This window comes from Atractosteus spatula, chromosome 10 (genome assembly GCF_055471065.1).
Source record: "Atractosteus spatula isolate fAtrSpa1 chromosome 10, fAtrSpa1.hap1, whole genome shotgun sequence".
Lineage (NCBI taxonomy): Eukaryota > Metazoa > Chordata > Actinopteri > Semionotiformes > Lepisosteidae > Atractosteus > Atractosteus spatula.
In genome coordinates, this window is record NC_142715.1 from 11,121,614 (window position 1) to 11,144,335 (window position 22,722).

Sequence of the window (22,722 nt, forward strand, 5' to 3'; positions counted from 1 at the left end):
TAGACTGGCCATTGTCTATGCGAGACTGTGGGATCACTAGGGGTTCCCCCCCATCACCTGTAACATTGTCAAGTGGTATAATTACCTACAAAAGCTAAAGTTTCCTCCATTAAGGGGTCACTATTTGTTACATTCTGGCGGAACAAGAGACAAGATAAACCTCTCACTGTCACTGACGGAGCAGTCCGGGACACTCTATGCTAGATTGGACTGTTGTCTTTGGAAGATGGGGTCACAGGTGATGAAATAGACCACAGTGGCAGTCCTGCCTAGCTGTTATATCACTGACAGACTCACCCACACATTGAGAAGAGAGCACTGGTTTCTGTGCAGAAAGCAGAACAACTCACTTTAACTGGTCAATTAGGTCTAATGAGTTTTATTGCCCTTGACATCTAACTTACTCCAGCCCCCCTTGTGGAAACAACCCCTAATTACTGTTCATGAGCTCCTGGCCACACTTGTTCCCAGTGGAACCAACCTGGAGCAGCAGAACAGAGGTTTTTTTTTTCTTTAAGTTGTCTGCTGTTGTAAAACAAGTCATTCCTTAGGAATAAAAACTCTCCCTCTAGTCTGGTTGCTATCTCCTTTATTTGCCCCATATTCCCAGGGCAAAGCAGCTGAGTGATCAAAAGCTGAACTGCAATTTCACTGAATTTCACACTGGGTTACAACAGACCCTGGTGGGAGAATGGGCAGGAGAGGGCCGGTTGTGCTCCTGAACTAGTCCCCTCCTCTCCTACTCTCGTATTTGCATCACAGTCTATAAACTCCAGCCCTATTGCTTTTCTTCCAGTTCATTTTTTTTAATACAGCTCGTGAATTATGTATACTCTTGTGAAGTATCAAGAAAGCACTATTATCTTTATTCCCGACGGTCTAGCACAGTAACCACTCCAATAACTTTAACTAGAGGAAGAAACCCAGCTTCTGCTCAAAAGGAAAAAAAAACATTGAAATCATAAATCTCCAACACTGGCTGTAGACTCTGTGTGTCCGTGCTCAGCGGTTATATAGGACAGGACTCAGCGCGCAGCAGGTGCGGCTCATTGCTCTACGCTCCCCGTGCGGAATGCGCGTCTCCTCCTTCCAGACTCATAACACCGCTGCATACATCCCTCTTAAATCCCAGAAACACAGAAACTCCGGGGTGTTTCTGTGAGTCAGTACTGGGTTTCTCTGTTCGAGGTTACAAGCAGAAACAAAAAAAGCGCTGAAAGCAGGAAGTTATTTCTGCTCGTAGGCATAAACGTGTAAAAATACATTTTCTGATTACTAAACCCCTAATAAAATCCATCTAAGTCTCCCTTTCGTTCCCAATGCACATAACTGAATATAAACCAGTCAAGTTCAGGTACTTTTCTGATGTACAGTATCTGAATAGTTCTGGCGCGGCTGTTGTAACAAAGATACTTACGAACTTTTTTTTCATACGAGCTCTTGCCGTTTTTAAAATGAATATTTTTTTGAATTCGCTAAATCACACGAAACACCAGCATCACTTATCGTAAGCATCTGACCAATTACATTCCTGAATGTTAAACCCATTTAGCATTTATTTTTAACTTGTTTTTTTTTAAATTACACACCTGTTAACTTAGTCCGGATCGCGGTCACCGAGGACCACTCCTGTCTCCCCAGATGACACTTATTATTTTTAAGATAAACGCGAGATAAACAACGTTTGTTTGAAACCGCTCCACAAATTTTCTCACATGCACGTATTCTCAAATATCACCACAACAAAATCATAAAGTTTGTTTCCACAGACATGACACTATTATGCAATAAACCAATAAATTAATGAACTAGCAGAATCCCAATAAAAACACCCGATCACCTGGCCAGCCCAGCATGTCAATATCATACATTTTTACCAACAAAACCGCAAAAGCAAAAACCAGCATATATATATATATCCCATGTTTTTACCTTATTCTGGAGCATGATATATATCCAAAATAACCCAGACTAGTTTATCTCAAGAGCTAGAGACTAGAAAACGTTACTGATTACGTAATAAATGTTTCAAGAACGAGCGCCAGAAATAAGGCGATTTGATTGGTAAAAACCGCTGTCATTCTTTGTATTTTCAGCCATTCAGAGCCCTTAGGGGGTGAGACTTCCTCTAGAAACTTCAGGCTGCATTTTTAGCTGTCAATCATTGACTCAGAAGGGATAATCAATCAGTTTTTTTATCAGTTTCTTATCAGTGCTCCTTTTTTTCACACCAGAAGGCAACTCTGAGGTTTTTTTTCATTGCATAACAGCAGGTAAAGGCTCTCTAGCAGTGTCTTAAGGTTTTTATAGCAATTGCAATGGTTTTTATTCTTATTATTTTCTATATTTTATGATTTTTTATTATAGGCGTGAAATTTCATTCCAGGTCCAGTCTTCACAAAACATGATGTAGAATTTTTTCTAATTGATCAATTTGTCCCAATTTTTTATCCAAGCTAGTAGCCACCTAGAACAAGGTTTTCAAATCATTCCCAGGCCCTTGACATGCATATAGTTGAAAAATCTGACCTCTGAAGACCAAAAAAAAACTGTTCGCCAGCTGTTTTTTTTGTTTTTTTTTCATATGTTTGTCTGCTGAGTGGACACATTAAGAAATATAAGAAATTTGACTATTCACACTCAAAGCCAAGGGGGTTAGCTTCAATTTAAGACCTGAACCAGGCTCCTGCTATGTTCTGCTGCAGAGATATAACAAATGTTTAAGGGGGAGGAAATTCCAGGCGGACATTGGCTAAATATGTCACTGGTAGTAAAAGGTTAAGTATTCTTGCCATTTTTAGCATATTGTAAGTGGATTTTTTGCAAACATTTTATTTTTTAAATCACATGAAACACAATCAACCCATTGTAACTTCACATTGATAATTCCTGAGCTTTATAACTGTGTATTATTTCTTTTTACCTTGTTTTAATATTTTTTATTATTATTTTTGCATTTAACAGAGCTTTTTAATATATTGTGAGCATTTTAGTGTCATTTTAAAATAGGACTATCAATGCTCCTGACTTTTAAACCTGTATTTATTCTGACATTATTCTCTCCACCTGCAGATGAGGGAGGTATTTGATTTTAAATTTGTTGATTTGGGGGGAAAATATACATTCATTTCCTTGTATGTATCACCAGTGGGAAACTTGGCATTTTTGGATGAATTGCAATCTTTACTGCAAGGCGTTCAGACTGATATAGAAATGACTGGAGATTTAAATGACACATTTGATAAATCAGACAGGAAAAGCATAACATCTAAAATGGCAGAACCCTCTAAAGTACTGAAAAATTTCCGGCACATTCATAATCAATAAAATTTATTTAATTTAAAGCATAAAATTTGCTTTAAAAAGAAAACCACAATTTGTACGATATCATATTTCAATATCGACGTTCAGATGAAGAATTTGAGGATTTGAATATCAATGGAGAGTACATTGATTTTGGGACAATGTTTGCATCTGAATAATCCTTCCTCCTGGAAAGAAGGAAAAAAAAAGTTTTGAGTCTCATTCTTCAGGATCCCCCCCAAAAAACGTGCAAATTTGTTTCCGATGTATTTTGGATAAAGATATAACTCTCATAGAAGATACATTTTATCAGTTGAATGCAGTCGATACTTTCGACTTTTTATATGATGATAGGACCTACATTTAGGGCTCAGTACTGATAACACTGCTGCTATTGATGGAGTAGAAATAAGTGATGTACTGGCAGTTTTTTTTTCTGAGGCAAGAAGTCCTAGAACACCTCCTATAAAAATGTTAAGATTCAGAGCAAGAAATATTTTTCCACCTCACCTAATGCTATTGCATTAACGAGGCTGAAGTTGGCTTCTTATTCGCCAGCTGCTGCTTTGCGTTTTTCGTTCCATCTTAAATGCTGCTGCTGTGATGTTATGTCGTCTTTCGCCTGTAGATGGCTCATTTTTAAATGAGTCATTTAAATAGTCATTTTTAAAAATACTTATCCGGATGTATTACTGTACATTTCCTCTGTAAACGGGAATATGTAAGTAGAGACTGTCCAAATTGCATTTTTGTATGAAGCACATTTCAGAAACACAACTCACAATAAAACAAACTGGCATGTTATACCATGAGTAAATAAGACAAAGGCAAAATGTAAATTCACTGGCACTTTCTGCATATTTTCCAGGACCTTGCCTTCTGATCATAAAAAGTCTCAAACTCTTGCATTTTACAAGAAATTTTAATATAGCAGTTTTAAATGGGACATTTAGAACATGGCATATGAGACTATATGGTTAACTGAGGATGAGCAGAGGGTGATCGAACCTACCTCCTGGTTATAAAAATGTCTAAAAATGCTGACACAGATGTGTGAGAGACAATATAACAGACTGTCAAAATCCTGAACTTCAGGACATTTTATGATACCATTTGAAAAATATGACCCTCTGAGCATGGCATGTGAGAAAATGGCATGTGAGAATGCATTGGGAAAAGGTGAATGCGATTTCTGCTGAATTGCTATGGCCCTCCCTCCTGATTACAAACTCGTCTCACAATTCTGACACTGAGGTGTGAGACACAATGTAACAGACACTGTTAAATTGTGAAGTACAAGAGATTATACTGTTACGTTTTTTTTTTAATATTGACCCTCTGGCATGTGAGGACTTGTAGTCAACAAAATAGCACACATTCTGCCAATTTGCTTTGTCCCTCCTTCCTCGTTACCAAAACATCTTAGTATACCGACACTAAGGTAAATGTCTCTAAATCCAGAAGTTAAGTTGTCAAAGTATATCGGAGTCAACCGATACTGATCAGGTTCTGCTGATGCTGAGCCCGCAGCCTTCACCATAAGGTCCAATTCCCCAAGCCTGCTGACCTTATATGTCCATCCCTTCTCGTCAAAATTCGTATTTTCACAGGGTACCCTTCAGAAATTGCAGTATAGAATGAAAATAACTCCAATAGATATCGGCCACTGTTGGCGATTTTCCTTTAAGATAGATAGATAATACTTTATTAATCCCGTAGGGAAATTGACAAATGATTCTCCAGAAATTTTACGGAGTGTATCACTTTCACTGAGACCGAGAAGTGTTAAGCTGTACATGAGTCTTTGTGGCTCGGTTGTTAACCAAAAGGGTGGTGGTTTAAGACCTCCCAGGGACGCTATGAGCCTTTTAATGAACACACCCTCTTCACTTCATTTCTCCATGGCCGGTCTTGTACCGCAATCAAATACAGAGCCCGTAGGGGGCAGTAAGCCCGCATATATAGATCACTGTGTATATAATGAAGAAGCAGAGGTTAGTTTCTCATATGCATGTTGCAGAGCCTTACGCAACTCGTACCAACAGCTGGGGTTTGATCCCTGCGTGGGCTATTAGTTGAAAGACCATTGTAAATGACGTGTAACAGCTTTATGCAGCTGGCTTTTATGTTTCATACTAAATTGCTATCTTGAAACCAAAATAATTAGAAATATGGAACACAACTGTTGTTCCCCATGAAGGAAAGCTGTTTTACACTGACGTCACTCCTTTTTATTTAATCCAGATTTTAAAAACAACTCCGCCCTATCAAAGGAAAATGTTACACAAAAGTTGGAAAGCACACTCTGAATCCAGATGTATATTTGATTTCCGCAATCCCTTCAAGGCTGCCTATGTTAATCGTAAGTGTATAGAAGAAACATTTAATATATTGTTCAGTTTAAATCAAAATGCTTTACTACTACAAGAGAGAAGTATAGTATGGAGGATGCGACAAATGTGTGATTTCTTGGAATAAAACTACTTTTCTTTGCGTTCGAAATTAATCGAAACAATTGACACACAAACCCTTTGTCTTTTTTAAAGAGATTATATCTTTAAGCAGACAAATGTATAAAATGTGTTTTTTTTACCTAGAGATTTTGGACAGGGGCGACGTATTACTAGTAGAGGCTGCTGACTAATTAACACTGTACTGTCTGGAGATCAGCTCCATTTGCAATAAAAAAACGTGCGTAACAAAGCTGGAGAGCAGCTGAACTTGTGCTCAGTAGTCAGTATGGTGCTGAGGGTTCAATAATGGCGTTGTTGTATTAGCACAAGCTGCACAGGCTCTGAATCAGACCATTTCAATTAGTCTGATCAGTGCAGGACAAGTTAATGTAGAATTATTGCTTTGTCTGTCTCTTGTTTGTATATAAATGAATGTCTCTGATAACTTAATGTTAGTTTTTAATTTAGTTTTAGTTTTACGATGTAGGTCATGCGTTGATATATGACATGTCTCATTCCTGATTCAGCTCATGCTCCATAGGAGAGAAGAGATTCCTCCTGTTTCTCGTACAACCATATCAGAACAAAAGCCCGTGTCACCCAGCTCTGATTCAAGATCGAGTTGCATCTTCAACATTTTGTTTTTGTTTCTGATCATTATTTTCTTCAGTTATGATCAATATTGAACTTTTTCTAAATAAAACAAAAATAATCAAACATGCAGGCAGATTTTTTTAAAAGTATTAGGAGTTGACAGGGCGCTCCTTCGGAATAGTCGTCAGAAAATGTGAGAAAAGGAAAGTTATGTAAACTCTCACACACAGCATTAAAGATTGGAATCTGATCATAAAAAAAATAGCTGTCTCCCCGTCGGTAATCAAACCCCAGTTTCCCGCGTGACAGGCAGGGACACAAAAAACTTTACTAACTAGGAGCGCTTGCTAGCTATTAGGAGGCATTTACTCTTAAGTATGTAACTGTTTTGGGTTTCGACTTTAATTTTCCCAATACCAGTTTTTTACAAAAGTAAAGGCACACGGCACATGTGTGCCACATCACGTCCGAGTTTAGTGACAACTACCTCAGAGATTGTAAGCTGGGTAGTTTCAGATCAGATCACGTTTTTTATCAAAGGTTCAAGCAAACCCGAATACTTTTGCAAGAGACATTTCAGAATCCCAGTCAAATCCAGTACGATTGCTGGATACTTCGAATTCGACTGAACTATAGCACAGATCTGCAGTCCACCATTAGAAATACTGTGGGTGTGTTGTATAAGCCACACAGCCAAAATAGTTCTAAAACAGGAGATGCATCCTCGTTTAGGAATGTGGTATAAAGTGAAATGGTCTGGGAAGAGTCCTACATTTGAACAGTTCAAAATAGACATAAAGGGGTATTTACGGACTCTTTCGAAATGTAAGAACAAGCTGTGCGGACCTTATCAATATTTACCTTGTGTAATCGTTTTTCATAAAGTGTAATTGTATTATAGCATGTGCCCCTGATAATTTCTTGATACGTTATATGTGCTCTTGTTTGTATTGTATGTAGTTTTGTTGTTCAAATAAAACGTAAAAGACACAACTTTCCGGATGCGGCTGCTGTAAAAATAAAATGACATCAAGGGTGCTGTACGCAGAGGTCTGAAACCTGCTCCACAGAAGATCTTTATCCAGAGGTGTTAAAGAAGTCGAGATCTCGCCATGAGAGGGGAAGCATCTCAGAAAAAGCAGGTGCAGTCAGTTCCACGGTCATAACGCCACTAAGTCGGGCGACAAGAGCAAAACCCACCCGGCTTCCTCCGAGCAAGTAATGAGACAAAGAGACAGGGTATAGTGGGTAGTGTGGCCGAGCAGTCTAAGACGCTGGATTAAGGCTCCCGTCTCTTCGGGGGCGTGGGTTCGCATCCCACTGCTGCCAGGTGCTTCTGTCGAGACCCCCTTTCAGCTGACTTCAGACGAAAGGGAGGGAGCTGCTTTTTGGCAGTCTCTCGAGAAACTAAGCAAAGTGTTTAAAGATGCTTTCTCAGCTTGACATCAAGGCACAAAACAAAAACCTTCTTACGTCCTCTCAACCCAAGAGCACTTGGGATTTGCCCCTAAGGATAAATTATGTACAGTAAGACAGGAAGAAAGGCACCGCTGGGAATCGGACCCAGGATCTCCTGTTTACTAGACAGGCGCTTTAGCCAACTAAGCCACGGCGCCGGCAAAGTGCTGTCCTTTGACAGACACTATGACACGTCTCAACTGCTCTGAGACATCTGCGTTCGGTGTGCACCGAGCCTGCTCGCCTTGCAAGTAGCCTCATTTACATGCGATAGCTCCACCACTAAGAGAAAGGATGAGAAATGGCTTTTATCTGGCACTTTTCATGTCAGAGGATCTCAATCTGCTTTCCGTGTACAAGAGGATGTCCAACTCATGTAGCTAAAGACGTAGACGACAGTGCTCCACTGAAATCTTGATCTCACAACCCTCGGCATGACTCCGCTGTGTTCTGCTTTAGACAAAGTGGGGAAAAGACTTCTTTCATCACACGTCTTGCACTGTTTACGGTGTTTGCAGTGCTCTTTCTTAAATGAAAACCAGGAATCGGCACCATATGAGGTGAGACTAGATAATATTGGAACAAGTAGCCTCGCCATTCCATGCGTGACGTGAGCAAAGTGTAATTCCTGTCTTTATAGTGTGCTTGTTAGAGACTTAGCTGGCACCCAGAGCGCTTTAAATCCGGGAGTCAGCAGCCCAAGACAAGAGAGCTTCCTTCGTCTATGTTTTTTGCGTTAAGGGGGGAAACCATGCGTGTGCTGCAAACGATCTTAGTATCGAAGTGCCGTCCCACATAACCAATCCGAACAATCTGCTTTACAGAGGAGCACTGCCGGAGCTTTTCGTTGGCAAACTGAAGACCAGGCCGACCTCTTCTGTGACTCTTGAACACTGAATCTCAAGGTTGTGAATTCAAGCTCCACGCTGGCGGGAAATTCCATAGGTAATGATCACATTTTCTTGCATGCTAATCAAAAGAAATATTAAGAAACATTTCCCGATACCAGTTTTTTACAAAAGTAAAGGCACACGGCACATGTGTGCCACATCACGTCCGAGTTTAGTGACAACTACCTCAGAGATTGTAAGCTGGGTACTTTCAGATCAGATCACTTTTTTTATCAAAGATTTAAGCAAACCCGTGTAGTGGCAATGCTTGTTAATAAGACAGAATTAAGTGTTGCGGTGCTTTCCCAAATGAGGCCTCATCTCTCTGTTCATCTCTGTGGTGCAGCCACAGAGAAACTATTCATGCAGGCTGATTTAAAGATGTTTTCTTTTGATAAGGGACAGCTCCCAAAGGGGGATGCACTTAGCTAAGCCTGGCTATCATGATCAATGGTCAACCATTGGTGCCTATCTGTCTAGGGAGTGCTAGATGGACATCTGGACTGCATTCCTAAGTGTCAGGAGTAAGTGACTCATATCTCACCTTGATCAACCAATCAGGGACTGGTAGGGCCGAGTAACCCACGTGGGACTCTGATGCCCATGGAACTTTCAGCCAATGAACGAGCTGAAGTTCCTCCAGGTAACAACAGGCAACACAGAGGGCCTGAGAGAATTCTGTGAACTTTTTCGGACAATTCAAAGGAGAATTCCAGGGCAGGACGGCCCAGGGGCAGAAGGCTCCCAAGGGAAGGACATTCTCGCAGCGCGCCTCCTGACCATCCTGAGACTCAGCCCGGACAACCACGGAACGGCCAGTGGGTTCGGGTGCCAGAACTTTCCTTTGTTCTAAGAGTCTAGAGCGGAGGTTGCCAGAGAGTAACCAGAGGATCCACCCGAGGTTAGCATCAGCAGTAAGCCTCGTGAACAGGTCGGAACTGTGGACAGCTGAATCACTATTCAGAACTAGCGCTTCATCAGGAACGAACCGGTCCTCTTCCTGACTTGCTGGGACCCACAGTCATCTTTTCTCCTGTGCACAAACTTTGGTAGTTAAAGCCAACACTAACTAGCCGGTCAGTGAGCGTCAGCAGCTCACCATCGCAAGCCGCACAGCACAGCCTGGCACGGAGCCAGAGAGCCCGCAGGAGATCTGAATCCCCACAGATTGGATGAGAATTCAACTTCAATGCATTACAGCTCGAGAATTCAATTGTTATCCCAACCAATTGATATCAATTTAATTCCTAAGAGTTATGTACTTGTTTTGAGTATCCAATGTAGAAGTTATAACCAAGTTCATTTACGAAACGGTCTAATTGAATGATATACTGAACGTATTTCCTCTTGATATATGTAACTCTTCGTAACTGATTGAATATATACCTTTTGTATTCTGTTAACCCTCTCGATAAGATCTGTTAGGTTTACATGCATATTCTATGTATTAATAAATGTATCCTCGTGTATTAGTACCTGTGTGTGTGTGTTGTTTGAGTTATATCGCATGGTTGGATTCTAAAGCCATTAAAAGAATCATTTTGTGATTTACTGCTACAATTAATAATTGTCCCAGTAAATGCCAAAACCCTACAGAACTGGTGCCTTCAGAGAGCACACTAAATTTAATTTGGCGTGGGCGTGGCAAGACTGAAATGAGTCAACCAAGCGGAATAATTCATATAAAACGCTGTGGGTTTCATACACGACAATACAGTGTGCTGAAAGCCGAAAGACAAAAAGTTCCCCTTGCTCTTTAAGCAGTGCTTGAGTGTTTTGTGATCTTTTGCGATCTACCGGGTTGATTGCATACTTGATCTTGTGGTTTTCTGTGGTAAAACTGTGATTTCGTACTAGTTTAATGATGGTTGCTAAAACACACATTTCAAGGGTTTATTCATTGCGAATCTCCACCCGTCAGTCAGAAAGATGATCTTAATGCATACAGATGCACAGACCATGAAAATGACTGATATTAGGAGATTCGTGCAGAAAGCCTGGGAGTATGATGTCCAAAGTCGCTCTGAGCAAAAAGCTGTTAAAGCGACTGTATTCGCCGTCAGAGCTAGAAGGGTTAACTCCCTCCTGCTCGAAGGAGCACAGGCTCCTGAGCTGGCTAAGCCCCGTTCCAAAGCAGGCACACATGACCGCACCCAGCGTCCTAAGTGCCATGAGAACACCGGGGGAGGGAAAGGGCTAGATAAAGCTGAACAGAAGGATTCAGTAGCCGCCCGCCTGGCCAGGCTTGAACAAGTTTTATTAGGACAGAGACAACCGCTCCCCAAGGCTGCCGGAAGCGTGAATGAGCTGATACTCTCCACTGGAGGAGGCGGAGACCCGCCCCCTCTCCCTCCCTCAGTCTATCTGATTGAGCGGAAGGGTTCCTGCCTGGATGAGGTCAGCCACTCCCAAGCGAGTGCTGACTCCACCCCTGAAGTCACAGAGCAGGCAGTAAAACAGAGAGGAAAAGCAGGAAGCTTTTACCTCAAGGCTGCCATGGGAGATGTCTTACACAGTGAGACACTGATTGACACTGAGGTTGAAAGGTGTTTGATGTCACACGGCAACCTCAAACGGATAGAAAAAGAAAAGGGCATGCGACTCAGAGTGGAACCTTTGGTGGATCACCAGAAAGGCAAAGTGTGGAAACAGGTCAAGGCTCCTAAGCCTTCTGTACAGAAGGAAAGGGGGGCCAAGAGGGAGACTGTACTCACACAGTGCCCACCGAACACAGAAGCCCATGTGAAGATTCCTTCTGTTCACTCTGGACAAGAAATAAAAATTTTTTATAATAGACCTCTAAAGTTATCCGTATAATAGACCTCTAACCATATACGTATAATAGACCTCTAACCATATACGTATAATAGACCTCTAAAGTTATCCGTATAATAGACCTCTAACCATATACGTATAATAGTCCTCTAAAGTTATCCGGAACTCCAACCATATATGTATAATAGTCCTCTAAATTTATCCGTATAATAGAACTCCAACCATTTATGTATAATGAACATCTAATCATAGACGTATAACTGACGTATAACAATAGACGTATATTAGAATTTCATTCTAGACGAATTGCGGACCACATTTAGACGTCTAAGGTATGCATTTAATAGACGTATACTATATGTCTTTTGTTCACTGGGAATGGCAAGATCGTATTTGGAGTCCAGCATTTCTCATTTCTTATGCAGAGCCATCGACTCGGAAAGCACTGCCGAGCGCAATAAGGAATTGTGGCTTCAGATCGCTGTAACTTAGAGCTGCCTTGGTCTGTTCATGCTGCCTACAAGCATTGAATTGCTGCCATTTTCTGCAAGCGTTCCATTCTGAGGTTTCATGAAATTCCTTACATTTGAGACAACACTAAAATATTTCATTTGGGTTACCTAATACATAGTGCAAACTGTATCTGCATGGGAATCCTTTGGCTCATGAAACCGTTTGTTATTCTGTTGTGAGGTGTGAGGGGCAGAATGCAAATCGAGTTGGTGAATAGAAAATGAAACAGGAGTCACTTCTTGAGCTACGAATTCCAAAAAGTATGAAAACCCATGGATTTTAACAGTGCAGAATACTCACAAATTGCACTGAGTTGCTTGCTTACTTCTGCTGCTTTTACAGTCATTCACTGTCAGCTAGCACTGGAACAATTCAAGAGAGGTAAAAATGGAAGCTGTCAGGAGTGGGATTTGAGCCCACCCCTCCATTTGGAGACCAGAACACCCAAGCCAGTTTGAAAGACACACATCGTTGAGTTTGGCACCTTAGACCACTCAGCCATCCTGACAAGCAAGAGCAAAAGCTGTGCTGAATGCACCAGTAGTTGACTAAACTGAATTTCTTCCCTGAAATGATTTGCTTGTGACGAGCCAAGTTGCCTTGAACGGATCTTGGAAATCAAATATACGGATGGATTCAGAGTGTGCTTTCCAAAGTTTGTGTAACATTTTCCTTTGCTAGGGCGCAGTTGTCTTCCCAATCTTGATTACCTAAAACCGGGTCCCATCAGTGTAAAACAGCTTTTCTTCCTGGGGAACAAAGGTTGTTTTCAATATTTCTAATTTTGGTTTCAAGATCGCAATTTAGTGTGATTTTAAGAAATTATTTAATGTCATACGTGATCTAATTTTCTGGAGCAAATGCGTTTTTCTATTGTAATCTCTTGTGAATGTGTGCATAGGTTTCATGGTTTCAATATAAGACTATAAAATGTCTTCTTTGTATTATTCTGTATTAATTTGTAAAAAGACAATAAAGTTCTTAACAAATCCCATATATTTGATTTCTGCATTCTGTTAAGGCTTTAACAGATAACTTTGCACTACAATTTTGAGACAGAGTAACAAGTAGAGACGTTTTGCAAGTTACTTGATGAGCTAGATAAAATAACATGGCGGTGAATAAGGAAGGCACAGTAGGTTTAAAAGACCAACAACTTAGCTCTTGGCCACCATCCCATTGCATTCAAAGTCTCAGCCTACTATACTATGTTGAATCAACGCTAGTAATATTACTGTTGTAATAGAGGAGACCTGGCGACCCTTAAGTTCAAGATTGTGGATTCAAGGGTTTTTTGTGTCCTTTCTGAACCCTCTAAGCTTTTAGTTGGACAGTGCAAGCAGGATGTGATAGTGTACAGTGAAACGGTGCCTTATGACCTTTGCCTGATTCAGCTTTCTTTCCATTTTGAGGAAGATCTGCTCACAAGTAAGTATTAAATACTTCAGCGTTTACTGTTCGAATACCACACTTTGTTAAAACACGGCTGCTTTTTAAGCTAATGTGTAGCGGTTTTTGAGCACGCATTGTATAGTTAATGCTGTTATTAATAAAACCTTAAATTCACATAATGGAATTTGGACAGCGCAAAGTAGTCTAGCCCCTGTACAACTGTACATGCCCGCTGATTAGAGCTTAAAACTACAGTAGCAGGAGTAGCAATAATGGCAACAACGAGTTCGGCATTTCTCATGTCTTCTGCATAGCCATCTTATTGGAATGCACTGCCCGAGATAAAAGAGGACTTGTGGCTTTGTTTTTACAGACTGCTGCGTTGCTCTGTTCATGCAGCCTACACGCTTTAAATTTATGACATTTACTGCAAGAGTTGATTTTCCAGGTTTTTTTTTAATTCCTCGCATTTGAGCAGGCACTAAAATATTTCATTCAGGTTCTCCAAATACATTGTGGAACCGGTATTTCCAACGGAATGCTGTCTTACATGAAACCTTTTTGTTATTTGGTTCTGAAGTTTGAAAATGAAAATGAAAAGGGGTGACTCCCTTCGTAGGCTTGAAAGAAGTCCAAGCAGCATAAAAACCCACAAATTCTCACAAATTGCATTGTGTTGCACCTTTCTTCTGCTGCTTTTATAATTCGGGCTTCAACATTTGAATGCATACCTTACTTCTGCTAATCACATTCAAGCATTCACTAAGCTTTTTCCTGTCCATTATGTTCTTGCTAAGCATTTTCTCCGTTTGCCTCCTATTGTGATTGCCAGCGAGCACAAGAGGACTGGAACAGTGTAAGACAGGGTAAAAATGTCGGGAGTGGGATTTGAACCCAAGCCTCTATTTGGAGAGCGGAACACAAAGCTTAAAAGACACAAACCTATGAATTCATTATTTTAAACCATACGACTATCCTGAAGAAATGTATGCTGAATGCACCAGTTGCATCTGATTTTCCGTAACTTTAGGACGATTGACACGACTGGACGAAAACAATTTGTGGCGTTTAGCATGACATAGTCTTGCAGGCGGACAATGTTTTGTCCCACTACTTATATAATTTTATCGTTTACTTGTTTAAAGAAAAAAAACACAGTCTTCTCGTTCCTAAGTCAGATTTTAAGTGCTTTCGAACCTTACTTCCAACCTAGACTGACAACTCACTCGATCTGTTTGTGATCAGACTGTGGAGTGGGTCTATACCAAATGCACGTTCCTTCCCAATGCTGATGCGATCATTTGGAAGATGGGTGTGAAGAGAGACAGGCTTTGTAGAATAAAAAACAGGGCAGAATATGCAAGAACCCTAATTACTGGCGACAGTTATGTTCTTCTTACTATAGAGACTCCTACATTGCGAGTTTTTTTAAGACTTTGAAACTAAAGGAGAGTGGTGACAAATGAAGCAGGCACAGGTGGGGCTTGAACCCACAAACTTCGGTTTATAAAACCAACACCTTACCACTTGGCCACCATGCCTTGAAAGAGTTTTAACAAGGAGATACTGTAATGTTTCATAGCCGTTCAGGGACGCCAAATATGTAACGTTGTGGCTCTCTGAAGGCACCAGTTCTGTAGGGTTTGGGAATTTACTGAGACAATTATTAATTGTAGCAGTAAATCACAAAGTTGATTCTTTTGATGGCTTTAGAATCCAACCATGCGACATAACTCAAACAACGCACACACACAGGTACTAATACACGAGGATACATTTATTAATACATAGAATATGCATATAAACCTAACAGATCTTATCGAGAGGGTTATCAGAATACAAAAGGTATATATTCAATCAGTTACGAAGTGTTACACATATCAAGAGGACATACGTTCAGTATATCATTCATTTAGACCGTTTCATAAATGAACTTGGTTATAACTTCTACATTAGATACTCAAAACAAGTACATAACTCTTAGGAATTAAATTGATATCAACAGGTTGGGATAGCAATTGAATTCTCGAGCTGTAATGCATTGAAGTTGAATACTCATCCAATCTCTGGGGATTCAGATCTCCTGCAGGCACAAAGAAACAGTTGCAGGCTTGTTGCTGTCCAATCCACGCTCTCTGGCTGTGTGCCAGGCTGTGCTGTGCAGCTTGCGACGGTGCGTTGCTGATGCTCACTGTCTGGCTAGTTAGTGTTGGCTTTAACTAGCAAAGTTTGTGCACAGGAGAAAAGATGACTGTGGGTCCCAGCAAGTCAGGAAGAGGACCGGTTCGTTCCTGATGAAGAGCTAGTTCTGAATAGTGATTCAGCTGTCCACAGTTCCGACCTGTTCACGAGGCCTGCTGCTGGTTACTCTCTGGCATCCTCCACTCTAGACTCTTAGAACAAAGGAAAGTTCTGGCACTCGGACACACTGGCCGTTCCGTGGTTGTCCGGGCTGAGTCTCAGGATGGTCAGGAGGCGCGCTGCGAGAATGTCCTGCCCTTGGGAGCCTTCTGCTCCTGGGCCGTCCTGCCTTGGAATTCTCCACAGAATCCTCTCCAGAATCTTACTGAATCTCTCAGGCTCTCATTGAATCTGAACCTCTCAGGCCATCTGTGTTGCCTGTTTTTACCTGGAGGAACTTCAGCTCATTGATTGGCTGAAAGTTCCATGGGCATCAGAGTCCCACGTGGGTTACTCAGCCCTACCAGTCCCTGATTGGTTGATCAAGGTGAGATATGAGTCACTTACTCTTGACACTTAGGAATGCAGTCCAGATGTCCATTCGGCACTCCCTAGACTGATAGGCGCCAATGGATGACCATTGATCATGATAGCCAGGCTTAGCTAAATGCATCCCCCTTTGGGAGCTGTCCTAGGACCTTAAATCACCCTGCACTAATGGTCTCTCTGTGGCTGCACCACAGAGATGAACAGAGAAATGGGGCCTCATTTGGGAAGCTCAGAAACACTTAATTCTGCCTTATTATTAAGCCTCGCCGCTACAATACATAGCAGCGGTGTGACTCCAACAGATGCTCATGAAGAGACTGGAGCTTTAATCCAGCTCCTTAGAGAGCTCGGCCGCGTTACTCTCGACAGCGGCTCTTCAGCTCTTGTTGTTTGACCTAGTGGTGTTATGACGCATGGAAGCAACTGCAACTTCGTTTTCTGAGATGCTTTCTCTCACGAGGTGAAACCTCGACTTATTTGGCACTTCTGGATATAGTTCTTTTGTAGAGCAGGCTTTCACACCTCTGCTTATAGCGCCCTTCAAATCATTTTATTTTTTTAGAAAGATGCATTCCAAAACAATATCTCCTGTTTTAAAAATGCTTTATGCGGCGTGTTTGATTAAACGGACAGTTTTCTTATTGTAGAATGCAGATCTGTGCAGCAATTGTACTGGATTTGACTGGGATTCTGAAATATTTATTGCAAAGGTATGACTTTCATGAACCTATAACAGACCTGAAACTCCCTAGCTTCCAATCTCTGATGTTACTGTCCTGAAACTCGGACGTGATGTTCTGCAGATATGCAGTGTCCCTTTACTCTCGTTGTTTTCAAAACGACCTCCGTTGTCAGGCGCAGTTGAAGTGGAATTGGCCTGACTGCACAGGAAAGTACAGAATGATAAAATGTTTCTACGGCTCAAAATGTCCCTTTAGACCCTCGTCACATCTCTGTTAAGAGCGGGCAGGTAGAGAGCTTTTACAGATGCTCATGATTTTTCACACGGGGTGTTACCTGTTGTAGTGTCTCCCCAGTGGGCAAAAGATGTACTGTAGAATATACAGTACATTGATTAAACGCATACCTTAGACATATAAATGTGGTCCGTAATGGGTCTAGAATGAAATTCTAATATACGTATATCATTATACGTCAATTAGACATCTCTGACTATACAGTATGTCCATTATACATAAATGGTTGGAGTTCTATTATACGGATACATTTAGAGGACTGTTATACCTATGTAGTTAAAGGTCTATTATACATCAAAGATAGGTCTTACAGGTGTAGGAACTAGTAAATCAAGCCAATGATTTGGTTTAGAAATTTATTCTGAAAATATACAATTATTCACACCTGAAAAATATGTAGTTCAAATTATGCATTTTATACAATATTGTAATAAACATGATAATCATCATAAAAAACACAACTAGTAAACTTCAGCTACAAATTATAGTAACATGGGAATATATTGTAACGCTTACGGCCGACAGGTACTGTGTAAGAGCCGGCGTACCAGAGCAGGTGACGTCACCGCCCTTCCCTGTGATAGCAGGACTACAGCTACTGGGCTGAAAAGAGATCTCTCTTTAGCTCACCGGGCTGGGTCGCTGCAGAGAGACGCGGAAGTCCCGGGTTCGAGCCTCAGTTGGGATGGGGCCGACCTAATGCGGCAAGGGCGCCCGCCTGAGCCCCCGTTGCGTTACAATATATAGTAATGACAAACACAAACTAATTACATTAACATCCTAATATTTAGCTCAAAACCACATTTCGATTCAAATATAAGTTTTAAAAATTACAACTTCTATATTTCCACGAAAATATTATTAATGTAGCACAAACACTACTTTCTAATAAAGACAGGATGAAACTGTTCTGTGTCTCATGGTGATCCTCCTCTCGATACTAATGAAATGTTTAATATGATCCCTCGAGAAAAAAAGGTGTCAATATCCGCCTGGAACGATTGATGCCCCATCAAACATTTTGTAATATCCCTGGAAGTTCGTACTGCAGAAACCTGATTCGTGGCTTAAATTCAAGATAAACAGTATTCCCACCTTCCCATCGATAGCTCAGTTGGCAGAGCGGAGGACTGCAGTAGAAATGGTAAGGCATCCTTAGATCGCTGGTTCGACTCCAGCTCGAAGGAAGGTGCTTTCGTGGACTTCAATCAAAGAGTTAAAATAGCGAATCTTTTTCACTCAGACGTTGATCAAAAGCTCAATAAACCACGAAGCAGAGGCTCTTGTTCCGAATTAAACTCCCGTCTGAATGTCTTGTTTTGGCCAAAATCTGATCTTTGAATTAAGGGACTACTCTGTCGGCTTTGTAATTCAAAAGTATATACAAATGTCACGTTTTTTTTTTTTGTAGATATAAAGGTGTTCTCTGTTTTCAAAGGAAAGGATATGTACTTAATTGCCTTTATGATTTGGTATTGATTTTGTATCGTTATATTATTAAGTTTGTGTTTTTTGTGTTTTTAACGTATTGTGGACTTATTTTTGAAACAAATGCTTACAAAGGCAAACAAGGCACACATCTGTTTATACCAGCGGTGAATTGTACATTTATATTTACAAGCTACTCTGCACTTTTGGGAGTATAACAGGTTCGATATAAAGTGGGAAAAATATAAAAGGGGAAAATACCCCGGACTGCGTGTAAAGCCCTCGTTGTGACTGTTGTTTTATTGTTAAATACGGCGTACTGTGCACGAAATTTTGCAGAAACACAATCTGATATTTTAATAATTATTATTTTAATAATTTGATAAGTATGAGGCCCCGGATCCAAATATTCAGTTCTGTTTTTTTTTTAAAGTGATATCTTCCCTTCCTCTCGTGGAAATCACACGATGTGAGTAATTGTTTTTTGTTCTTTTTTTTCACGTTGCGATCCAAAGAGCCTCAGACGCCCAGTCTGACAGTAACCAAACCAGAATGGATTCTGCTGGGAGCCGGACTGAGCTCATTCTCTGTGCTAAAAACAGAATCAGCTCTTCCCCGAATACCATCTACAGCTGCTGGATGGTACTCTGCGTCCTGCTGCTCCAGCAATTATTTTGACGAAAGACAGATCACTTGTGCGCTTTTAACCTTCTCGCAGCTACAGGCGAGACTGACGCTGGCGATATGAAGGCACACCTTCTCTAACTTTCACAATCGCGATAAACATTTTTTTAAAAGACCTTTGAAAAACTAGATATAGATAAAACTGGATAAAAAACATGAGCTTTATCGGTTTTTACATTAATCGATTTTGAATCAAATTTGATCTTTTTACATTGCATTTTACATTAAAAAAGCGTGCATACCTAATCCACCAACAGACAGAACAATATTTTATGTTGCCTTCCGGAGCTTTCAGCGTGTGATGGATTTGTATGAGCGTCTGTATGATACCACTCCAGCATTGGCGCAGGTGCAAAATCCACTTTCACAAGACTTTTTCAGTGTCTTCTCCTCTCTCAAATGGACCGAAGCACAGGAGCCAATATAAAAGAAAACGACAGGTGTTTAAACAGAGAATGTCCCAATGTCTGCGACAACGGATTGTGATTTTGTATAAACGCAAATGGTTTATCAATTAAAAGCCAACATCATTCTTTTAATACCCTACCACACATGCGAGCTGTTGTGTGAAAGAAAATTCATCTGTGCATAGGAAGGCAGAATAAAATCCAGAACTGTATTGGTGATATCGATAAACAGGGCTCATGTTCACAATAAAACTTTATTGTATAAAACGTTAAAATTCGTAAATATTTGTTTTAATCATGCAAAGTGTCTGTTAAACCATTCATGAAGGATTCTTAGACAAAAAAAACACACCATTATATGAGAAAATATATTTACTATATGTGCATTTAACTTACTTTTTAACAATTTTAGTTTCAAGGTCAATGAAAATTGTTGCCCTGCTTTTTTGTCATAAATACACAAGCTTGTTATGTCTTGTGTCAGAAATAAACTGCATGAAACAAAACGTAAGTGCGACAAAGAAAACAAACATTTGCGTTTATAATGCAATGTTATCTCGAGCCTTTAAAATTACTTTAAACGCAATTTGTTTTTCTCTGTAGCTCTAAGGCTTTGTTATTTAGGTGTGCTGTTTTTTTTTTTTACATGTTGTAAAAAAGTCGCTAAATCATACGAAACATAAAAACTCCAATTGTAAACAATTGACCATTCATATTCCTGAAGTTTAAACCTATGGAGTATGTATACCTTGTCTTTGTATTTGTGCATATTACAGAGCTCCTTTTCAAAAGCTGTCAGTATAGATTAGTGCTTAGGTTTCCTGTTTTTTTACCCAGGTGGTCCAGATAAGACTCTTGGTATAGGAGCACGTCTGTGTTGCCTTCTGGATTTCAAATGAGCAGCTCAGTGCAGAAAAGAACTCTGTAGATCAGCATGTACATTTGCCTGGACAGTAGATTTTTCAGAAAGTGTAATTGGATTATAGCACGTGCCCCTGACGATGTTGTTGATACGTCATATGTGCTCTTTTTTGTATTATATGTATTTTTGTTGTTCAAATAAAAAAATATAAAAAAACTTTCAGGATGCTTGCTGCTGTAAAAATAAAATGACATCAAGGGCGCTGTACGCAGAGGTCTGAAACCTGCTCCACAGAAGAACTTTTTCCAGAGGTGTTAAAGAAAATAGATTTATTTTCATGACTGCAATGTATGGTGAAGCATAAAATCTAGCTGCATAAATTTCTATTACGTGTCATTTATGAAGGCGTTTCAAATAGCAGCCACTGAAGGATTAACGCTTTTGGAGCATGTATTATATTCTAAATACTCTTATTTAAATAAGCTTAAATTCGCATACTGTTATTTAGACATCGCAAACCAGTCCGACCTCATACAACATTCTGTGCCCGCTGAGTAGATCTTATAGCAGCTACAGCCACAGTAGCAGTAATGGCAACACAGTGCTTGGAGTTCAGCTTTTCTTATTTCTTCTGCAGAACTACTGGTATCGGAATATACTGATCCGCATAAGAAGCGCTACCGGTTTCAGATAGTTTTTATTGAGTGCTGCTCTAAACTTTACATTTGCTTAGACTTGTTTTCCCCATGAAAAAAGACATTTCCCTAATTACATTTAACTTTTTTTCCCTTATCATCAAGTAGAAATAAATAAAACATATCATTCCATTTAAGAGCCACAGGCAAGATGGCTGGTGGTCCAAGGCGTTGCGTTCAGGTTGTAGTTTCCCCTTGAGATGTTTGTTCAAATCCCACTTCTGACAAAGAAGTTAGAGTGGAAACGATAACATCCCTAAGTAGAAAACATCTCACATTTCATGTGTTTAATGTTAAGTGTCTTGGTGGTTGATGGCTCTTCTCTCTTGCAGGGTGATGGCAAAATTCTTGAGAGAGGGAGTCTCCTACGTAAGGCTGCTCTTCGTCAAGAGTGGAGACAACAGGAACAGACTTCAAACCGACATTAATTACTGAGAGCAGGCGAAAACGTCTTTTGAAATGAGGAAATGTCTGCTGACAGCAAACAGAGCTCACGCTGAGCTGCGGACAAGCGCTCCTCGTTAGTACAGTGCTGAGTACCCCTGCTTGTTGCGCGGGAGACCGGGGTACGTTTCTGTGACAGGGCGCTGGTTTAATTTTTTTTAATTGTTGAATCATATTTAAATGTTAAACAACTGAGCAGCATATTGCTGTAGACCAGGATGGCCGAGTGGTTAAGGCGTTGGACTTAAGATCCAATGGGCGAAAGCCCACGTGGGTTCGATCCCCACTCCTGGTAGTTTTGTAATAAGTTTTAAGTGACAGAACACTTTGATGATTTACACTCTATTTAAATATGAATTTACTCAATTTCAGTTCAGTTCTCTTCACTCCCACTCCCTGGCATAACTGAACTCTCACTATCGCATACTGAAGGCTTTACATCCATTAGCTGTGATACAGCTCCCAATAAAGACGGAATCAAACAGTTTGTTCTGTCTCTCATGGTGATCCTCTTCTCGATCCAAATGAAATGTTTAATATGATGCCTCGAGAAAAAAAAAGGAGTGAATTTCCGCCTGTAATGATTGATGCCATCAAACATTTTGTAACATCCCCGGAAGTTTATACAGTAGAATCCTGGTTTGTGGCTTAAATTCAAGGTAAACAAGACTAAGGAAACGAGTTGGAAACTTGATGTCGAACTGGAATTTAATCACCCGGAATATTTCACTACATTGGGCAATATGTGCCAGAGAGGAGTACTTTAGATCCCTTCGATAGCTCAGTTGGTAGCGTGGCGGACTATATTAGAAACAGTTAGGAATCCTTAAGTCGCTGTTTTCACTCCAGCTCGAAGGAAGGTGCTTTTGTGAACTTTAATCAAAGAGTTAAAATAGCTAATCTTTTTCACTCAGACGTTGATCAAAAGCTCAATAAACGATGAAGCAGAGGCTCTTGTTCCGAATTCAGCTAACATCTAATTGTCTTGTTTTGGCCAAGATCTGATCTTTGAATTAAGAGACTACTCTGTCTGATTTGTAATTCAAAAGTAGATCCAATAGTCACTGTTTTCAAAGGATAGGTACTTAATTGGCTTTATGATTTGGTATTGATTTTG

The 22,722-nt window shown here is 40.4% G+C and overlaps 4 non-coding genes across 4 annotated transcripts; 2 read left to right on the forward strand and 2 right to left on the reverse strand.

Moving 5' to 3' along the window:
- Nucleotides 1-7,892: 7,892 nt before the first annotated feature.
- trnat-agu (transfer RNA threonine (anticodon AGU)) lies at nt 7,893-7,966 on the reverse strand. The gene has a single exon. It is a non-coding gene; the product is annotated as a tRNA-Thr (tRNA).
- Nucleotides 7,967-14,847: 6,881 nt separating this feature from the next.
- Nucleotides 14,848-14,919, reverse strand: trnai-uau (transfer RNA isoleucine (anticodon UAU)). The gene has a single exon. It is a non-coding gene; the product is annotated as a tRNA-Ile (tRNA).
- Nucleotides 14,920-18,184: 3,265 nt separating this feature from the next.
- trnac-gca (transfer RNA cysteine (anticodon GCA)) lies at nt 18,185-18,272 on the forward strand. The gene is given in 2 exon segments: nt 18,185-18,221; nt 18,237-18,272. It is a non-coding gene; the product is annotated as a tRNA-Cys (tRNA).
- A 3,545-nt stretch (nt 18,273-21,817) lies between these two features.
- On the forward strand, nt 21,818-21,900 carry trnal-uaa (transfer RNA leucine (anticodon UAA)). Its single transcript has one exon. It is a non-coding gene; the product is annotated as a tRNA-Leu (tRNA).
- The last annotated feature ends 822 nt before the right edge of the window (nt 21,901-22,722 follow it).